This window comes from Erythrolamprus reginae, chromosome 7 (assembly GCF_031021105.1).
Source record: "Erythrolamprus reginae isolate rEryReg1 chromosome 7, rEryReg1.hap1, whole genome shotgun sequence".
Taxonomy (NCBI): Eukaryota; Metazoa; Chordata; class Lepidosauria; order Squamata; family Dipsadidae; genus Erythrolamprus; species Erythrolamprus reginae.
This window is the reverse complement of record NC_091956.1, coordinates 43,595,011-43,615,280: the sequence shown is the minus strand read 5'-3', so window position 1 is coordinate 43,615,280 and position 20,270 is coordinate 43,595,011.

The window sequence follows — 20,270 nt, the reverse complement described above, 5'->3', positions numbered from 1 at the left end:
CAGAGACCCTGCATAGGCCGAAGGTCTCATAGGTTATAATAGCCACTCCTCCCCCTCTTCCCTGGGGTTGCAGCTGATGCCATACCAGGAACCTGGCTGGGCACATCTTTGAGAGGGGAACACCTCCCTCAGGACCCTGCCAGGTTTCAGTTATACATGTCAGGTCAGCCTCCTCATCCGAGTGTAAATCCCAGATGAGGGGAAACTTTATTCATAACTGGCCTGGCATTAAGGAGCAGCAGCCTGAGCCAATTACTTCCCTGGAAGGAAAAAGGAAGAGGAGAAAAATAATTGTGCATATTCTTGTGTGAAAACACAGCTAGGAATAACTTATGAATCAGTACATGAGATAGAAAAAGACATGGCTACTTGAGTAGTTCTGTTCACTGAACAAGGCAAGGGTTAGGTGGGCAGGTTATGTTTAACAACGTTTATTGCTAACAAGATAACAGTGACTTCTAAAAGTAGATTCTTCCATTCACTAACTGTCTGAGATCAAACAAGCTTCTGAGGCACTGACAGCTCTTTTATATTCAGTTGTTGGAGGCTGGACCAATCAGGGAGCGTTATTCTCCCACTGTCTGTGTTTATCAGCTGTGGCCAATAGGAACACACCCCGTGCTTGCTGTGCAGACATAACATGAGTGATTACAACAGAGATAATTTGTACATGTTGCCACATGTTCTGAAGCAATTCTTATTGGATTTGTACAATCTAAAAGCAACACATTGATAATTCTATATTCATTGCACATATTGCTTCTGGGTGAATTTCTAAAATGCAGACTTTAATATTAGTAATTAAGGTAATTAATGTCTAAATCAAGATGATTGATATTCATACGTTATACACTTTAATTAAAACAAACAGAAAGAAAGGAATTTTAGAAAGGGCATTTGGAGAAGGTGGAAATGATAGAAAACAAGCTAGGAATTTTAGAGCAGTCATTTTTTGGTGGCTTAAAGAGTTGAGGAAACATGTGCAAGTTCTAATTCAGTGATGATGAACCTTTTTTTTGCTCGGGTACCAAAACAGCATGCACGCATGTGCTAGTGCCCACATCCATAATGCAATGTCCACCCCCATGCATGCATGCACAATTCCCTACACTGCCTCCTCGCACGTGCACAGGCCTCACTGAAGCCTCTGGTGAAAAACACCCAATGGGCTACCGAAAGTTTGTAAACTTATAACTTCCGATAGCTCCATTGGTAAAGTGACCAGATTTTTACATTGTTAAAGAGGGACTCCATTGATTTGGGGGGGGGGGAGTTTCTTGATTAAAACTTTGGTCTATATGGAGCAAAAAATAAATCTCTTTCTTTCTTTCTCTCTCTCCCCCCCTCTTTCTTTCTCTTTCTCTCTCTGTCCCTCTTACTTTCTCTTCCTTCCTATCTTAGAAACATTATTATTATAGAAACATAGAGACATAGAAACATAGAAGACTGACAGCAGAAAAAGACCTCATGGTCCATCTAGTCTGCCCTTATACTATTTTCTGTATTTTATCTTAGGATGGATATATGTTTATCCCAGGCATGTTTACATTCAGTTACTGTGGATTTATCTACCACATCTGCTGGAAGTTTGTTCCAAGGATCTACTACTATTTCAGTAAAATAATATTGTCTCATGTTGCTTTTGATCTTTCCCCCAACTAACTTCAGATTGTGTCCCCTTGTTCTTGTGTTCACTTTCCTATTAAAAACACTTCCCTCCTGGACCTTATTTAACCCTTTAACATATTTAAATGTTTCGATCATGTCCCCCCTTTTTCTTTTGTCCTCCAGATTATACAGATTGAGTTCATTAAGTCTTTCCTGATACGTTTTGTGCTTAAGACCTTCCACCATTCTTGTAGCCTGTCTTTGGACCCGTTCAATTTTGTCAATATCTTTTTGTAGATGAGGTCTCCAGAACTGAACACAGTGTTCCAAATGTGGTCTCACCAGCACTCTATATAGCGGGATCATAATCTCTCTCTTCCTGCTTGTTATACCTCTAGCTATGCAGCCAAGCATCCTACTTGCTTTCCCTACCGCCTCACTGCACTGCACCACCTTGATCCAACACCTTTGTGACATAGTCAAAGAAATCAATGAGATTAGTCTGACATGATTTGCCTTCAGTAAAGCCATGCTGATTTGGGTCCAATAAGTTATTGTTTTTAGGTGCTGATTTATCCTCTTTTTGAGTAGAGTCTCCATCATTTTAACTACAACTGATGTCAAGCTAACTGGCCTGTAGTTACCAGCTTCTCCTTTACTGCCCTTCTTGTGGATAGGCACAACACTGGCCATTCTCCAATCCTCAGGAACATCTCCTGTTAACAGGGATTGGTTAAATAAATCAGTCAGGGGGGTAGCAATGACAGATCTGAGTTCTTTAAAAACTCTGGGGTGGATGCCATCTGGACCCATTGCCTTATTTATCTTTAATTATTCAAGTTCTTCTAAGACATCAGCTTCTAAGATCACTGGAGATGAATCCATACAGCTGGAAGCAATGCTATATCCCTCTATAGTATTGTTTTGTAAGGTGTCTTTTAAGAAAATTGAACAGAAGTAGCTATTGAAATGGTCAGCGATCTCCTTATTCTCATTAATGAATTCACGGTACTAAGCTTCATGATGCTGCAGTTTTTCTTCTTCCTATCACTAATATATCTGAAGAAGGTTTTATCCCCCTTCTTGGCAATTTCTTCCTCTTTTGAGGCTTTAGCAGCATATATTATCTGTTTCGCCTCCTTCTGTCTCATTTTATATACCTCTCTATCAGCTATACTTCCAGACTCTTTATACCTCCTAGGCAGCCTTTTTTTATTGACTATAGCCCTTACATCATTGCTAAACCATAGCGGTTTCTTCTTCCTTTTACCTTTAGTTATTTGTCTTACATACAGTCTTTTTTCCCTCTCTCTTTCTTCCACCCTCTTTTTTTCTCTCTTCCTCCTTCCCTCCCCCTCTCTATTTCTCTTTCTCTCTCACCCTCTTCCTTCCTCTCTTTTTTCTCTTTCTTTGTTTTCCTCCCTCCCTCCCTTTCTCTCTTTTTCTCTTCTCTCTTTCTTTCCCTCTCTTTTCTCTCTTTCTCCCTCTCTAATTCTCTCTCTCTTCCTCTCCTTCCTTTCTTCTCTCATTCTCTCCCTTCCTTCCTCTCCTTTCCTCTCTCTTTTTCTCTCTCTTCCTCCCTTTCTCTTTCTTTCTCTCTCTCTCCCTCTTTCATTCCCTCTCTTTCTCTCTCCCTCCCTTTCTATTTCTTTTTCTCTCTCTATTTCTCTCTCTTTCTTTTCTCTTTGTCTCCTTCTCTCTCTTTTCTCTTTCTTCATCCCTCTCTCTCTCTCTCTTTCTCCTTCCCTCCCCCTCTCTATTTCTCTTTCTGTCTCTCCCTCTTCCTTCCTCTCTTTTTTCTTTGTTTTCCTCCCTCCCTTTCTCTCTCTTTCTTTTCTCTCTTTCTTTTCCTCTTTTCTCTCTCTTTCTCCCTCCCTCTCTAATTCTATCTCTCTTCCTCTCCTCCTTTCCTCTTTCTCATTCTCTCCCTTCCTTCCTCTCCTTTCCTCTCTCTCTCTTTCTCTCTTCCTCCCTCCTTTTCTCTTTCTTTCTCTCTCTCCCTCTTTCCCTCCCTCTCCCTCTTTCTCTCTCCCTCCCTTTCTATTTCTTTTCTCTCTCTCACTTTCTCTCTATTTCTCTGTGTCTCCCTCCCTCCCTCCCTCTTTCTTTCTTTCTTTCTTTCTCTTTCCTTCTTTCTCTCTTTTCCTTCGTTCCACTGCAACAGGAAGTCCATGACCGATGCGCCGGATGAAACAGAGCTGGGCAGAGGGTCATCATCAGTGTCCTTGGCATCCCCATTGATGGTTCCCATTGATGGTGCCTATGGGCAGCGCGAAGACTTTGTTTGGCAGTGATGGTGGTGACCCCTCAATGGGCTGTGCCAGAGAGGTGGCAGCAAGGCCAGCCACCTCTCCAGCTGCTCCCACCATGCCAGGGCTGCCCTTGGCACCTGCATCCCTGGCAGATACAGCAAGGGGCAGAGGTGGCAGCGGGAGGACCACAGGCATTATGGAGCTGGGATCAGGCTCCGCAACCCCCCCCCCCATCAACACTGCTACCACCCACCCCACTACCACTCATGGATCCAGTGAGCTCCGGCAGCCGTTTTAAGATTGCGTTGCACGCCAAGTCAGGGGGAAGGCGGAGGAAGAAGAGGAGGAGGGGGGAGGACAAGGGGCTCAGTAGCTGAGCTGGCTAGAAGGACTCACATGGCAGGCGGAGGAAGAGGAAAGCCTGTCAAATGCCCAGTCATGCCTGGGGAAGACGGAGAGTGACATTCTGCATGGCTCGAGGGCCATTCCAGGACTCGGTGCCGCCTCCTCCTCCGCTGCCCGCCCCTGAGCTCCATCCCGCAGAAGACCCCACCCCCAAGTGCTGCATTTGACCAACCAAGCCGCAGACAGCATGGCTTGGTTGGGGCAGGGGTGGGGACAGAAAAAAGATTTCTCTGCCAATGAAGAGGAGGAGGAGGGGCAGAATTGAAACATGCCCCTCCCATCCTGCTCTTCCCCCAGAGCTGGCCATCCCCCTCTTCCATTCAAAAATTGGGACATTTTGGAAACCCCGCAAAATGCAAGACATATGATTGAAAAGCGGGACTGTCCCATGGAAAGGGGGATGTCTGGTCACCTTATCCATTGGGTCATTTTTCACCCTCTCCAGGCTCTGGAGTTTTCCTGAAGTCTGAGGAGGGCAACAATGGCCTCCCCAGCCCTCCAGAAGGATGAAAATCAGCTTGCCAACACTAGAGCTGACATAGGGCAATGCCTCGTGTACACTTAGATATGGCTCCTTGTGTCACCTGTGGCACATGTGCCATAGGTTCACCATCATGGTTCTAGTCTATCCTTAAGCATAGGAACCCGCTGGATAATTCCCTTTCATCTCTGCCTTCTTTGTAAGGTGGTGGTAAAAATTACCTTGAGCTCTTGGAGGAAGAGTGCTTTATAAACCTAGAAATCACAATAACAATAGCACAGCTTCAAGCACACATATATTACTTTCCCCCCCTAAATCTTAAATTTGGACAGCATAGCCTTTTAGACAGAAGGCAAGTCTTCAAATAGTGAATACATTGCTATTCTAGTTGAAAACTAGGAATAATATTCTAAGTTTATTTATATAGAACTTTTCCACTCCCAAATTTAAGATGAGGTAAGTTTATTTCTTTTAGAGAATTTCTGGGATTGATTGGATCTGCACATTAGATCTACAAATAGAAATACAAAACTATATTAGCCATTGACCTATAAAATACAGTCAGTAAAATGAACACACAAAGTGTTCCCTAAAAAGAACAATTAGTAATCTTTTTGCTACACCTAAATGTAGCAAAGATTCCAAATAGCCTTCAAGAATAATTTTAGTCCTATGTATACTTTCCCTTTTAAAATATTTCATAAGATTTTATTTCCCCCTCATGTTCATTTTGGATATATTCCAACAAAAGTCTTGATATTTTGCCATCAGTTCCATCACTCTTTTATGCAATTTGTCTTGTAATTTGAAATAGGCTTTTGATTTTAATCAATTGCAAATAATTTTTAACAGTAACTTAGTAATTCCAAAATCTGTTCCCAGATTCAAATTTTATCTTATTCAAACATTTTCATGTAATATTGAAAGTATGTATAAACTATCTTCTCGTGCAGGGAATAGCTCTAGTCACAGTAAACCACCTGAGGATCAACCAAGATGGCCATCCTACAAATCAAGAAGCAGCAGCCAATGGTGTCATCTCTTTTGTACAGTTTTTCATTGGACCAGCTGCAGACATCACGACTAATAAAAGCAAAGCCTTCCCTTTTACACCACTCTTTTAGCCACTCATAAAACTCTGCTACATGTAAAACAGATTCAAAATAGATGACCTAAATAGGTGACCAGATGGCATGCAATTTTTAACAGCTATTATCTCCCAACAACAGCTGATTAAGATGCTGAGAGAAAAAAATTGTGTACTTATTTCTAGCTCAATAGGATTTGATGACTGCCAAAGTACTTTTGCAAGTCTATTCCTTGCACTTGGAAATAAGCATATTCATAACTTTTGCTGACACATAAGAGTATATTTTAGAAACCAATAATTTCTACTGCAGTTTTTTCAAGGCTACCAGGAAATGTAGTACTTCACAGCTACATATATTTTCCAGGGTAAATAGAAGAGCAATTTGCTATTTGTATTAAATTAAATCAGACTTCCAGTTCAATCAAAACAGCTTGCAGCTGCATGTAATATGATTTCCTGACACTCAGAAAAATTGAAGCTCTTCAGAAAAGTCTCTGATGATATTCAACATGGTATAGCCCTCACTAGCCTTTTCTTGCTCTCTTTGGATGTTTTAAAATTTGGTAAATTGAGAGAGGAGGAAGAGGAAAAAGGAAGAACCAAAAAGTAGAGCACAAAGAAGCATTTTAAGTAGTGTTTTATTAGGATAATAAAGTAAAAAGCAACATGCAGCTGATTCAAGTATGCTGATTCTAAAGCTACCTATTTAAATTCTCATTCAGTTTTTGTGGTGGAGGTGGAGTAACACGCGGACACAGATAGTGGGTAAAAGGGGTCACTTTATTATAAAATCCAATTAATTAATTAATTGAGCAATTAAATGACCTGTGAAGGTGAAAAGGCTAGAACGGGGCAGAATCCCTTGTCCAAAACTTTTCTAAGCAACTTTTGGGCAAAAGCTCCTTATCCGTGCCCCCTTCCCTGGGCCACGCCGCTTGGCATGTGGGACAGCTCACCCCCAGTCTCTGGGTAGCCCTGGCCAGTGAGCCCCAAAGGTGCCCCCCTCCTCCACTCAGGCAGGCCTAGCCCTTTAGTTAAGGCGAAGGGCTGTCCATCACCTCCCAAGAGGTGCCCTAAAGGAGATCACACACTGTTGAAAAGCAGTGGGAGCAAATAGATTCATTGTAGGCCCCTCCATCCTTCCAAGGGTGGTAAAATGAGAATATGCTTACTCTTTGTAAAACCACTTAGAGAGGGCTGTAAAGCACTGTGAAGCAGTATATAAGTCTAAATACTAAATTGTATTTTATCAAATTCCATTTTAAATTGTTTTAATCAAATTTTAGTAATAATTTGTTTCTGGAACTTTGCACTTTGATATGGCCTAAGGGCTAATCAATAAAGACTCATGTCATATTAAATAACTGTGTACATTTGTAATATTTGAAATAAGTGAGCAAAAATGCCAACCATGAACCAGATTTTTAAATAATAGCACATAACATTATACTTATAACACAAGCTGATTCAAGATGTAATTATGTCAAACCTGTTGATACTTATTCAATGTAAATTAATAACCTACTCTTTATAAAGTGAATATTTATGTTTAGATTATATGTTTGCAAATATTGTGTTTCTTATAATTTAAAATAGTGCAACAACTTTTCCCAGCTTTTGTAATTAGAAGTTGCAAAATAACATCTACTGCATATAATCATGATGAGTGATTTAATAAGTCTTCTGAATGTGATATCAGGTTTCCAAAAGGCAGGAAAGATTCCAAATCAATCTTGGTTTGTTAATTCTTGTTTACTTCCCTTCTGGCACAAACTGACAAATGCAATGAATTTCTTGTTAGGGCTACTTGCCCGTATTCCCTTTTAACAACTCATCACTGCTCTCCCCTCATGCTTGCAGCTCTACCCCATGTGACCCAGAAGTTTGAAGAAGCAATCATCAGCTTGCCATCTGGCTCAGGCGTAGTCCCGTGCCACCAATCTGCTTGCCAACAAGGTCTTTTTCCCGATGGCCACTCCTCTGTTGGCCCAGCTGCCGACCCTCTACAGCTCATCCTGATGTGCTGCTGCCTAGCATGTGCTGCTGCCTAGCAAGTTCCAGGGCAGTGGGCCATCTCCTGAAGCTTCTCTGTCTGGGGAGTGAGTGCTGGCTCTGTGGCTTAGCGGCACAGAACCAGCACTACTTACCTTCCTTACCAGTCCGCATCATGATGAAAGTGCACATTTTGCATAGGCGCGTTCACTTCACTCACATGTGCATACACATCACTTCCCAGAAATGACCCTCTGCAATGTGCAGAAGTAAAAAGCAAGATAGTGGTACCTATGGTACCACTGAGAGAACTTGTTCGAGGGTGTGGCAAGCCTGGATCCCTGCCAGTTCCACTGACCCAGGCCACCAAGTTACTACTGGTTCTATAGAACTGGTCTGAACCAGGAGCAACCCACATTTGCCTGGTGGGCTGCTGATGGGTGGCTCCTGAGTGTCATTGCAGCTTGCCCAGGCTGTATGGTAGCTCTGGGATGACCGGCATGCTGGAGCTAATACCTTTCCTACATTTATTTATTTATTTGTTTTTATTTTAAAAGTTCCCTAATTGATTGATAATGAATTTAGGAATATTAGAAAAACAATAAAACTCCAAAAAGACTAAAAAAAAACTCAGAATGAATTCTTTAAAAATATTTTATTGAGTAATGTTATACAATTATAAAAATGATACAATTTTAAGAAAAAGAACAAAGAAAGATGGTGAACAGATAAAGGAAAAAAAGAGAGAAGCAGCTTCGTCCATGTTGTGATTCCGTCTGAGGCCCCTCAGGGAACGGCTGATCCTCTGCCGGCTTCCTGCTCAGAGGGGGAGGATGAGGAACAGGAGGTTCAGGCAGACGGGGAGGAGAAATCTCAGGCTGAGGGAGAGGGAGGACAGCCAGAGTCCCCCGAGGGGGAGCTCTCCCCAGCAAGCAGCCTGGATTCCTTAGATGAAAATGCACAAGCAATCATCGATCTCCGGCAGAGAAGAGCAACACAACGAAGGGGACAATTAGCCAGGTACTTTCAGCACTAAAGAGGCAACAGCTGGGTTTGGGTGCGGTGCTCTCCGGAAAGGCTGAAAAGGCAGACCCACCCTTTCTGGCTTGTGGAGTATTATCTTTGGGAGTCCTGGGACCTGGCTGTGATCTTTGGCGTCTTGGAATTCTGGTTTGTGACTTTGAATACTGAAACCTTGGGGGGGAAAGGTGTGGGTCTTATTCTCTACAGTGGTGGGTGTGCCAGCAAGAAGTCTGCTGTATTGTCTGGCCGTCAGGACTCTGCTGTGAAGTCTCATAGCCTGCCTGTTGGGAAGAACAGGTTTTTCTCTGTGTTTATTTTTCAAACTATAAAGTGCCTTTGTTTGTACCAGCGTGTCTGGCTGTTTTTTCCAGTTGGTGTTGAAGTCTGGGGGCACCCAGACAGAACAGTCCAGGAAGTTACAAATCAATTTATTATCCATTTCCCTCTTTAAGGTTTCATTAATAATTTCCTTCTTTACAAATCAACAGTTAAATTTTTATATTTTGAAGAAAAAGTCCATAAAGGGTATCCAGTCACTAATAAATGTACTTGTTGTGTCTTTCCCTGACCAAATTAATTTTGCCATTTTTGCAAATTCTGTATCTTCACTGTTATGCCAGGCTTCACATTACAACTACAAACCCCCAATTAGAAATTTAAACACATACCGTTATAAAGTAAACAAAGTTGGTTTATCAAAAGGAAAATATTGTCCAAACGCACTTTTAATCAGCCAAAGTGCTCTTCCACAAACCCACAAGCCTTGAATGCTGTGAAAAACATAAAACAAAAGCAAAGCAGATAAAAGGCAGCTGTGAAGACGTCACAGCCACACACCCCTTCAAGAGTCCTCACGCTGTACTTAACTTGAATTGTTCCACAAAGTCCTTGAAAAATCCTGAAGCATTTCACAAAAGTCTTTTTAAATCCTGAAACAAACCACAAGTCTCTCTCTCAAAAAATGGATAATTTCCCACGCCGAGATGCAACAACGCTGGCAATTTATCAGCAACCCCATTAGCCTAATTGCCCCAGCCACAAGTGTTCTCCCTTATTTTCTTTTTTAAATAAATTTCTTTATTGTTTTCAAAAATATTTCTCACATGTTTTGTTTAATCTTATTCCATCTCTATTACTTTTTGTATATATCTTTCATTTCTTTATATCTTTTATTTAATAGTATACATTCAATTATATATATCATTGGTATAATACATCTTTGAAATAAAAAGAAAGAGGGAAAATGTTGCTCTTCGTTTCTATTGACATTCGTAAGGTATTTATTATTCTTTCTATATATACTGGGGTCTGTATTGTAACATTTTTAGTTTTTCTTTTGAATCCATTCATGCCATTTGTACCATGATTGTTTTGATTCTTCCCTTAATTGAATTTGTGATTTCATCCATCTCTACAAATCTATATATTTTGTCAATAATTAAGCTTTCTGATGGGGTCTGTTCATTTTTCCACATTTGCGCTAGCAATATTCTAGCTGCGGTATTTATGTGAGTCATAAGGAAGAGAGTTTGCTTAGAATAGTGTCTTTTCCAAATTCCTAGGAGCATACCTTCTGGAGTATATTTTATTTTCTCTTTGGTGATTTCTGTGAGCCATCTGTGAATTGTTTTCCATATTTTTTGGATTTTGGGACAAGACCACCACATGTGAAAAAAGGAACCTTTTTCTTTTTTACATTTCCAGCAGGTGTCTTGTAGTGTCGGGTAAATCTTCGCTAGTCTCGATGGGGGCATGTACCATCTGTAAAAAAATTTATAGAAATTTTCTTTGTATGCTGCTGAAAGTGTAATTTTTGATATTGTGTTCCATGTTCTTTCCCAACCTGCTAAATGTATTTCATGTTGGATGTTTTTGGCCCAGGCTGTCGTGGGATTTTTGATTATGTCTTTTATTCTGTCTTGTTCGAGGAGCAGTTGGTAAATTTTGGTGATCGGTCTGTTCTCATGTCCTATCAAAATTTTATCTAGAGTTTTAGTGGAGGTTTCAATGCCAGGCGCTTGTCTATCTTTATTATATCTGGATTTTATTTGTGTATAAGTCCACCAATCTATCTTGTAGATTTGTGATTCCAGTTCTTGTCTAGTTTTTAAATCCCCGTTTGAGCATAAGATATCTATATAATTTAAGGTCTTGGTTGGTCTATCAGATTTGGATAGATAATGGCTTTCATGGTGGATAACCATCTAGGAATTTTAGTATAATGTTTCTTTTTGATTTCGTACCAAGTCCTTAACAGGGATTTTCTAATCAGGTGTTTATTAAAGATAGTTTGTGTTTTTCTTTCATCTTTCCAAAGATGGGCATGCCAGCCTATTTGTAGGTCATGGCCTTCCAGTACCAATATTCTTTTGTTGGAAAAGTTCATCTATTCTTTTATCCATACTAAACTAGCGGCGTTGTAATATAGTTTTAAGTCCAGAAGCCCAAGGCCTCCTCTACTTTTACTGTCTTGGAGATATGAGAATTTGATTCTGGGTTTTTTATTTTGCCAAATGAATCTCAAAATTTTTTTGTTTTATCTCTCTAAAAAAATTTGTTCTATATTAACAGGGGCAGTTTGGAAAAGATAGAGGATTTTTGGGAGAATATTCATTTTTATTACAGCTATTCTACCTAGCATTGATAATTGTAAATCCTTCCACTTTTCCATTTTTTTTCTTGTACTAGTTTATCATAATTGTCTTTCTTAAGGGATATAGTTTTGTTAGATATTGTTAGTCCTAAATATTTGGTCTTTTTTGTGGTTGGAGATTTGTAACTTCTTCCAGTTTCTTAATTTGCCCTAGGGTTATATTTTTTGTCATGAGCATTGTCTTTTGCTTATTAATTTTTAATCCTGAAAATTCACCAAATCCTTCTATTTCTTTGATTAACTCAGGGCCTGAATTTATAGGGTCTTCCAGGAAAAAGACTATGTCATCTGCATATGCCTGCAACTTATATTCTTCATCTTTTATTTTAATTCCTTTTATTTCTTTATTGTTTCGTATTTTGTTTAGTAGTAATTCTTGTGTTAATATAAATAGAAGAGGTGACATTGGGCAACCCTGACGTACCCCTTTTTCTATGGGTATTAGTTTTGTCATATCGCTATTTATTATTGCTCTAGACGACTGGAGATTATATATATTTCTGATAATATTTTCAAATTTGTTGCCTAGTTTTAATTCTTTAATTAATTCTAATAAGTATTGCCAACTGACATTATCAAATGCTGTCTGCGCATCCAGGAAGACAAGAGCTACTTGCCTTCCTGGATGCACTTCACAATACTCCAAAATGTCCAGAACTATCCTTGTACAGTTTGAGATTTGTCTAAGCGGTAAGAAGACACTTTGATCCGTATTGATAATTTTATTTAAATTTTTTTTGTTCTTTCTGCTAGAATCGACATAAAGATCTTATCATCTGCCTTCAGCAGTGATATTGGTCTATAGTTCTGTATTTTTTGTTTATCTAGACTTTCTTTCAATATCACTGTTATATATGACTCTCTCCATGAGTCTGGGATTTTTGCCTGTTCTAGTATTTCGTTATATGTTTCTAATAGGATGGGTTGAAATATTTCCTTATTCCCTTTATAAAATTCTCCTGGGAGGCCATCTGGACCTGGAGATTTATTATTTTTTTGTTTTTTTAGGGCTAGTTGAATTTCCTGTATGGTTATTTTACCATTTAACATTTGTTTATCAGGATCGTCTATTTGTAATGTATTGTTTTCTAGTATATATCTTGTAATTTTTGGGGTTTCTATTAATTCTTCCTTATATAGATTTTTGTAATAATCCTGTATTATTTCTTTTTTCTGTTGTTCTGTATGCTGGATTATTCCATTTTTATCTTCTAGTTGATAGATCAATTTATCACTTTTTGCTTTTTTTATTTTTTTGGGAGAGCCATCTGCCTGGTTTATTGGCTGTTTCGAAATAGTTTTGTTTTGTTTGTTTTATATTTCTAATTAATTCTTGTTGATCAATAGAGTTTATTTTATATTTGGCTTCCCTCAAAAGTTTTAGAATCTGACTGTTTGTTGGATCTTGTTGGAGGTTCTTTTCTAAGCTAGTAATTTTGTTTATATACTGTGTATGCTATTGTTAATCCTCTAGTATATGCTTTTAGAGAATCTCAGAGTATTTGTATTGAAGTAGGTTGTTTTTTGTTTTCCACCAGAAATAATTTTAATTCTTTACTGATCATCTCTATATAATTTTCATCTCGGAGTAAGTTTGTGTTTAGTGACCATCTCCTGTATTCCTTCTTTTATCCTTGCCAAATAATCTTTATCGGATTATAGTCGGCCCATGTATTTGGTTCTATCTCAACTGATTTTATTTTTTTGTACATTCCTTTGTTTAACCATGCCATATCTATTCTGGAAAAGGAGTTGTGTAGTGCTGAGTGAAAAGTGAATTGTTTTTCTTTTGGGTGTGTTAGTCTCCAGATATCTGTAAGATCTAGTTCTTCTGTCATTTTATTAAATGTGATAGGTAGGGTGGACCTTTTTATTTTACTTTTATTTCCTGTCTTGTGATCTATGTTTGGGTCCACGATTCCATTATAGTCTCTTATTATACAGATGTTTCCGGAGTTAATTTGAAGTAGGATTTCATGTATTTTTTTGTAAAATTGTTTCAGTTTTTGGTTTGGGGCATATATATTAACTACTAGTATTTTCTCGCCTTTGATTTCTATTTCAGTCATAATATATCTTCCTTTTGGGTCTGTTTTTATTTCTTTTGGTTTTAATTCTTTTTTCACATAGGTGGCCAGTCCTCTTTTTTTTAATTTTCATCTAATGATGTATACAGTTCTCCCAGTTTGGGGTATTCTACATATTTTTTATGTGCTAATTTAATATGCACTTCTTGCAGACAAATTATTTGTGCTTTTTGGCTCAGGAGTTTGGAAAAGAACTTTCTTCTTTTGTAGTTGTTGTTAAGACCATTAATATTTATTGAGATTAATTTAATTTCTGATAGCTTTTAGTTAAATAAAATAAAAGAAACGTTTTTTCTTTTTAGTTCTGTTTCGTTTGCTTGTTTATTTGGTTTTGTTTTGTTGCTATTTGATTGCTTTTTTAATTTGCCGCTGCTGCTGTTTGTGATCTAGTCTTGGTTCCTTCTTCTTTTCCCTCCTCCCCTTCTCTCTTTTCTAGTCTTATTTCTTCCTGTTTTCTTTCTGTTCGTCTGTCTATTTCTATTTCATCTTCTTTACTGGATTCTAGTCTATCTCCACTTTCTGATTCTAAATCTGGACTGGCTGTTTGCTCATATATTTCTTGCACCTTTTCGAGAGTGTCGACCTTAACTCTTCTACCTTCTAAGTTTATCATCATTCCTTCCAGGGTTATCCACCTAAATGTAATTTCTCTTTTGTTTAGAAGTGAGGCTAGAGTCTTGTATTCTCTTCTTCGCTCCCTTACCCTTCTAGGGATTTGTTTTAATATATTTAGTTCTCTGCCTTTGTATGCATATACTCTGTCTCTTGTATTCTTTCTAGAGAATCTTAGGTGTATTTCCCTCGGCAATTGGTGTCTACGTGCAAAATTTGTGTGAATTCTATATATTTCGTCCATCTCATTTACTACTTCTTCTCGGCTGAGTTGTAGTATCCCCGCCACTATGGTTGTCATAATTTCCCCTAGATTTTCATTTTCTGTTTCAATTACGTTTTGAAATCTCAGAAAATATGAGGATCTCTCTAATTCCAGTTGAATTAATGAGTTTTCTAATTCTTTATGGGATTCTTTTAGTTTTTGGTCCACATGTTCTAATTTTTTTTTCATTTTGTTCCATTTTTTTCTCTACCAGTGCTATTTTTGTTCATTTTTTTGTGTTGCCATTTGGGCTGTTTCCAGCCTGTTTTCTAGTCTTAGTATATCAGTTTTTAGCTCTAGGTGATTGTTTGTGATAAGTTCCTGCAGTTTCAGCATTGTCTCCTGCATTATGGTTAAAGTGTTATTCATATTCTGCATTAATGATGAGCTCCCTTTTTCTTTTTTTAAGTTTAACATCTCGTCTATTTGCTTCTGTGAGGCTGGGGAAGCTGTATTTGCTGGGGTTGTTGAGGTTGGTTTTTTACCACCTCTGGGTTGGTAATTAGCCATTTCTTTTATAATTTGATTTTGTTTTTCTAAGATAGTATATATTCTATTCCATATAACTATAAGAGATATCTAAACAAAATAAGAATTAAACTTACAATTCATAAATTGATTTTCAAAGAATTGAAGATTAGAAGGGTTATAAATGTATCGGTAAGATATATGCTAAAGCTTATTTTTATATATCAATAAGATTAATTAATTATATATGTTAAAATGGCTATATTGTATATGATTATTGTAATATATAAAGCTATATAAAAGTATATTATAAACAATTAATTTTGATATCTATATTTACTTCTAATTCTAATTCTAATAACAATTCTAATATATAAATAATATAATAATATCCTAAAAGTATGAAGATTATAAACTTATTCTATAAGATATGTTAAGATTGCTATGTTGTATATAGTTGTTGTAATATATAGAACTATATAAAAGTAGATTATAAACAATTAATTTTAATATCTATATTTACTCCTAATTCTAATTCTAATAACATTTCTAATATGTAAATAATATAATAATATAATATATAAATATCTTAAAACTATGAAGATTATGCAAGTTTTATAAACTTATTCTATAAAATCTATTCTTATTCTATGTTCTATATCTTTTTACATATATATTTTTTACATAAATGAGAGGGAAAGGAAAAGGGAGAAGAGGGCATAAGAAGGGGGGAAGAGGTTTTACTTTTTCTTCATTATTTCCAATAATTCCAATAAAGGCTATTTTTCAAAGTCCCAGTTTGTGATTTGTTTCTCTAGTTGTTTTTAGTTCTTTATTTGTCCACCAAGCGAAACGTCATTTCCTATTCTGTTTGTTGTATTGCGTGCTTCTTGCTGTTTCTTGCTATTCTGAGGGTCGAGCTCCGAATCTCTGCTGCGGAGTGATCTGTGGTGGCATGCTGCTTGACACGCTATCTCCCGATCGTCTCCTCCGCCCAAACCTCTCCGGAATTTTTTTTTCCTTGTCAGCCTCTGTTCCAAAGAATCAAATCAAATCAAACCATTTCCTTGTAGTTCACTCCTCAAGATCCTCAGCATGACGAGGCTGTCTGAAGATCCAGCGCAATATTATAATCCTTGTATCCGCACTCTGGAACGCCCTTCTGCTTTCTGTCACTTGTTGCTTTCCGTTCTTTCACTCCTCAGCTGATTGTCAAACTGCTCGGCTTTTTGAGATTGGAGAAAAGTCGCCAATTTATTTATTTATTATTTGGATTTGTATGCCGCCCCTCTCCGAAGATTCGGGGCGGCTCACAACAAGTGAAAAACAATCCAATACAATCCAATTAATTAAAATATTATAAATTTAAGAAAATCCCCTATACTAACATACACACATACAGGCATACCATATATAACTTCAACGTGCCCAGGGGGAGATGTTTAGTTTCCCCATGCCTGACGGCAAAGGTGGGTTTTGAGGAGTTTACGGAAGGCAGGAAGAGTAGGGGCAGTTCTGATCTCCGGGGGGAGTTGGTTCCAGAGGGCCGGTGCCGCCACAGAGAAGGCTCTCCCCCTGGGGCCCGCCAACCGGCATTGTTTAGTTGACGGGACCCGGAGAAGGCCCACTCTGTGGGACCGAATCGGTCGCTGGGATTCGTGCGGCAGAAGGCGGTCTCGGAGATATTCTGGTCCAGTGCCATGAAGGGCTTTAAAGGTCATAACCAACACTTTGAATTGTGACCGGAAACTGATCGGCAGCCAATGCAGACTGCGGAGTGATGGTGAAACATGGGCATACCTGGGTAAGCCCATGACTGCTCTCGCAGCTGCATTCTGCACGATCTGAAGTTTCCGAACACTTTTCAAAGGTAGCCCCATGTAGAGAGCATTACAGTAGTCGAACCTCGAGGTGATGAGGGCATGAGTGACTGTGAGTAATGAGTCCCGGTCCAGATAGGGCCGCAACTGGTGCACCAGGCGAACCTGGGCAAACGCCCCCCTCGCCACAGCTGAAAGGTGGTTCTCTAATGTGAGCTGTGGATCGAGGAGGACGCCCAAGTTGCGGACCCTCTCTGAGGGGGTCAATGATTCCCCCCCAGGGTAATGGACGGACAGATGGGATTGTCCTTGGGAGGCAAAACCCACAGCCACTCCGTCTTATCCGGGTTGAGCTTGAGTCTGTTGACACCCATCCAGGCCCCAACAGCCTCCAGGCACCGGCACATCACTTCCACCGCTTCGTTGACTGGGCATGGGGTGGAGATGTAAAGCTGGGTATCATCGGCATATTGATGATACCTCACCCCATGTCCTTGGATGATCTCACCCAGCGGTTTCATGTAGATGTTAAATAGCAAGGGGGAGAGGACCGACCCCTGGGGTACTCCACAAGGGAGAGACCTCGGAGTCGACCTCTGACCCCCCACTAACACCGACTGCGACCGGCCAGAGAGGTAGGAGGAGAACCACTGAAGCACAGTGCCTCCCACCCCCAACCCCTCCAACCGGTGCAGAAGGATACCATGGTCGATGGTATCGAAAGCCGCTGAGAGATCGAGGAGCACCAGGACAGAGGATAAACCCCTGTCCCGGGCCCGCCAGAGATCATCCATCAACGCGACCAAAGCGGTTTCCGTGCTGTAACCGGGCCTGAAACCCGACTGCTGGGGACCTAGATAATCGGCTTCTTCCAAGGACCGCTGGAGCTGGAGTGCCACCACCTTCTCGACAACCTTCCCCATGAAGGGAAGGTTGGAGACTGGACGATAGTTGTTAAGTACTGCTGGGTCCAGGGAAGGCTTCTTGAGGAGGGGGCACACAAGCGCTTCTTTATAGAGTGATGGAAAAACTCCCCTCCCCAAGGAAGCGTTGGTAATCTCCTGGGCCCAGCTCCGTGTCACCTCCCTGCTGGCCGAGACCAACCAGGAGGGACACGGATCCAGTAAACAGGTGGCGGAACTCACAGCTCCAATGGCCTTGTCCACTTCATCAGGTGTCACCAGATCAAACTCTTCCCAGACAGGTGGACAAGTACGTGCCCCAGTCACCTCGACTGACTCGTTGTCAGTCGACTCTGTTTTACAATTGGAGTCGAGGTCGGCCCGGATCTGAGCGACTTTATCAGCGAAAAACGTGTTAAACTCCTCGGCACTACTCTGCAAGGGCTCCCCAACTCCCCCCTGATTAAGAAGGGAGCGGGTCACCCTAAACAGAGCGGCCGGGCGGGATTCCGCTGATGCAATCAAGGCGGCATGGTACGCGCATCTTGCCGCCTTGAGCGCCACTTTGTAAGTCTTAATAAAAGCTCTTACAAGTGTTCGATCAGATTCAGACCTACTCTTCCTCCATCGCTTCTCTAGACGTCTCTTCTGGCGTTTCAACTCCCGGAGCTCCTCGTTAAACCATGGGGCTCTACGGGGTCTAGCGCCACGGAGAGGTCGCAAAGGCGCAATCCGGTCGAGAGCCTCCGCAGCAGCCGTATTCCAGGCCTCCGCAAGAGACTCCGCCGAACTGTGGATGAGTGCCTCTGGAATAACCCCAAGCGCCGTCTGGAAACCCTCTGGATCCATTAGGCGTCTGGGGCGGAACATCTTCATTGGTTCCGCCTCCCTGCGGGGAAGGATTGGAGCCAGGAAGTCAAGCCGTAGTAGAAAATGGTCTGACCATGACAAAGGCACTGCTTCTAAGCCCCTTAGTCTCAGACCATTGCTCAATTGCTCGGAAAGGAATACCATGTCAGGTGCGTGCCCCCCCTCATGAGTCGGACCCCGTACTACTTGAGTCAGGTCCATGGCTGTCATGGTGGCCATGAACTCCTGTGCCAACCCCGAGGTTTCGCCGAGTGACGGCAGGTTGAAGTCCCCCAAGACAATAAGTCTGGGGAACTCCACCGCCAACCCGGCTACCTCCTCGAGTAGCACAGGCAGGGCTTTTGACACGCAGCTGGGAGGCAGGTACGTGAGAAATAAGCCCACCTGAACCCCTAAGTCCAACCTCATCAAGAGTGACTCGCAACCCGCAATTTCCGGAGCAATGAGTCCACGTAGGCAAAGGCTCTCCCTGGCTATAATAGCCACTCCTCCCCCCCTTCCCTCCCCCCCATATCTGAAACCCAGCTGGGCAAATTTCAGAGAGAGGAACACCTCCCTCTGGGCCCAGCCAGGTTTCAGTAATACATGCCAGGTCGGCCTCCTCATCCAGGATCAGATCCCGGATGAGGAGAGCTTTATTAACCACCGACCTGGCATTGAGCAGCAGCAACCTGAGTCCAGGGCCAGAGTTACACTCATGCCCCTTCCTCCCCTGCCTCCCGAGCGTCAGGTGGGCCAATTCTGTCACTCATACTACTGTCACTCATCCCATCCATACCATATTCCCACCCACCCCAACCATCACACTCATACTCGTTCATTCCATATACAGCATTGAATCTACTCCAGTCATCCATTAATTAGAAACCCCCCCCAATATTAAAAGAAGATTAAATTAATAATAGATAAAAATGCTGATAGAATATAGCACAGTATAAATACATATAAATAGAATAAAAAAGTTCACAAGATTAATAATTAATAACATAAAATAGTATAAAATGTTAAAAATGGTATAAATCAGTTCTTAATATTAATTATTAGCTAATCGTCGGTTTAATCAGTTTAAACAGATCTGGTATCTCGAGTCAAAAAAAAGTAAATAACTTATGTAGTTCAATATAATACAGTATGGATAATTGAGAAATCTCCTAGGCAATGTTCCCTCTAATTTTTTTTCGGTGTGGGTGGAAAAGTATAGTGTCTGAGCGGCAGTCCCTTTGGGACTGGGCGGCATACAAGTATAAATGAATAAATAAATAAATAAGGAAAAAATTCCCTTCTTTTTTATTAAAAGAAATTAATAATAAAACAAAACCAAAATCTATTACTATTATTACTATCTTCTCCTCTTTTTCCATCCCTGTCTCCTCCCCCCCCGTGTGTGTGTGTGTGTGTGTGTGTGTGTGTGTGTGAACTCTTGAACCATTTCCAATAACAGGTGAGCTATTGGAAATGGTTCAAGAATTCACACACACATACACATACACACACACACACACACACAAACGGCTGGGTTTTTTTTTCTTTGTTATTATTTGGGTGTTTTTTACCATATGCTTTAAATCAAGAGTCATTTCTCTTTCTTTCTCATTCTCTCTCCCCCTCTTGCTCTCTCTCTTTTTCTCACTTTCTCTGTCCCTCTCTTTCTATCTCTCTCCCCCTCTTTCTCTCTCTTTCTCTGTTTTCTTTCTCTCTCTCTATTGCTTTCTTTTTCTCTCTCTTTCTATCTCTCTTACTTT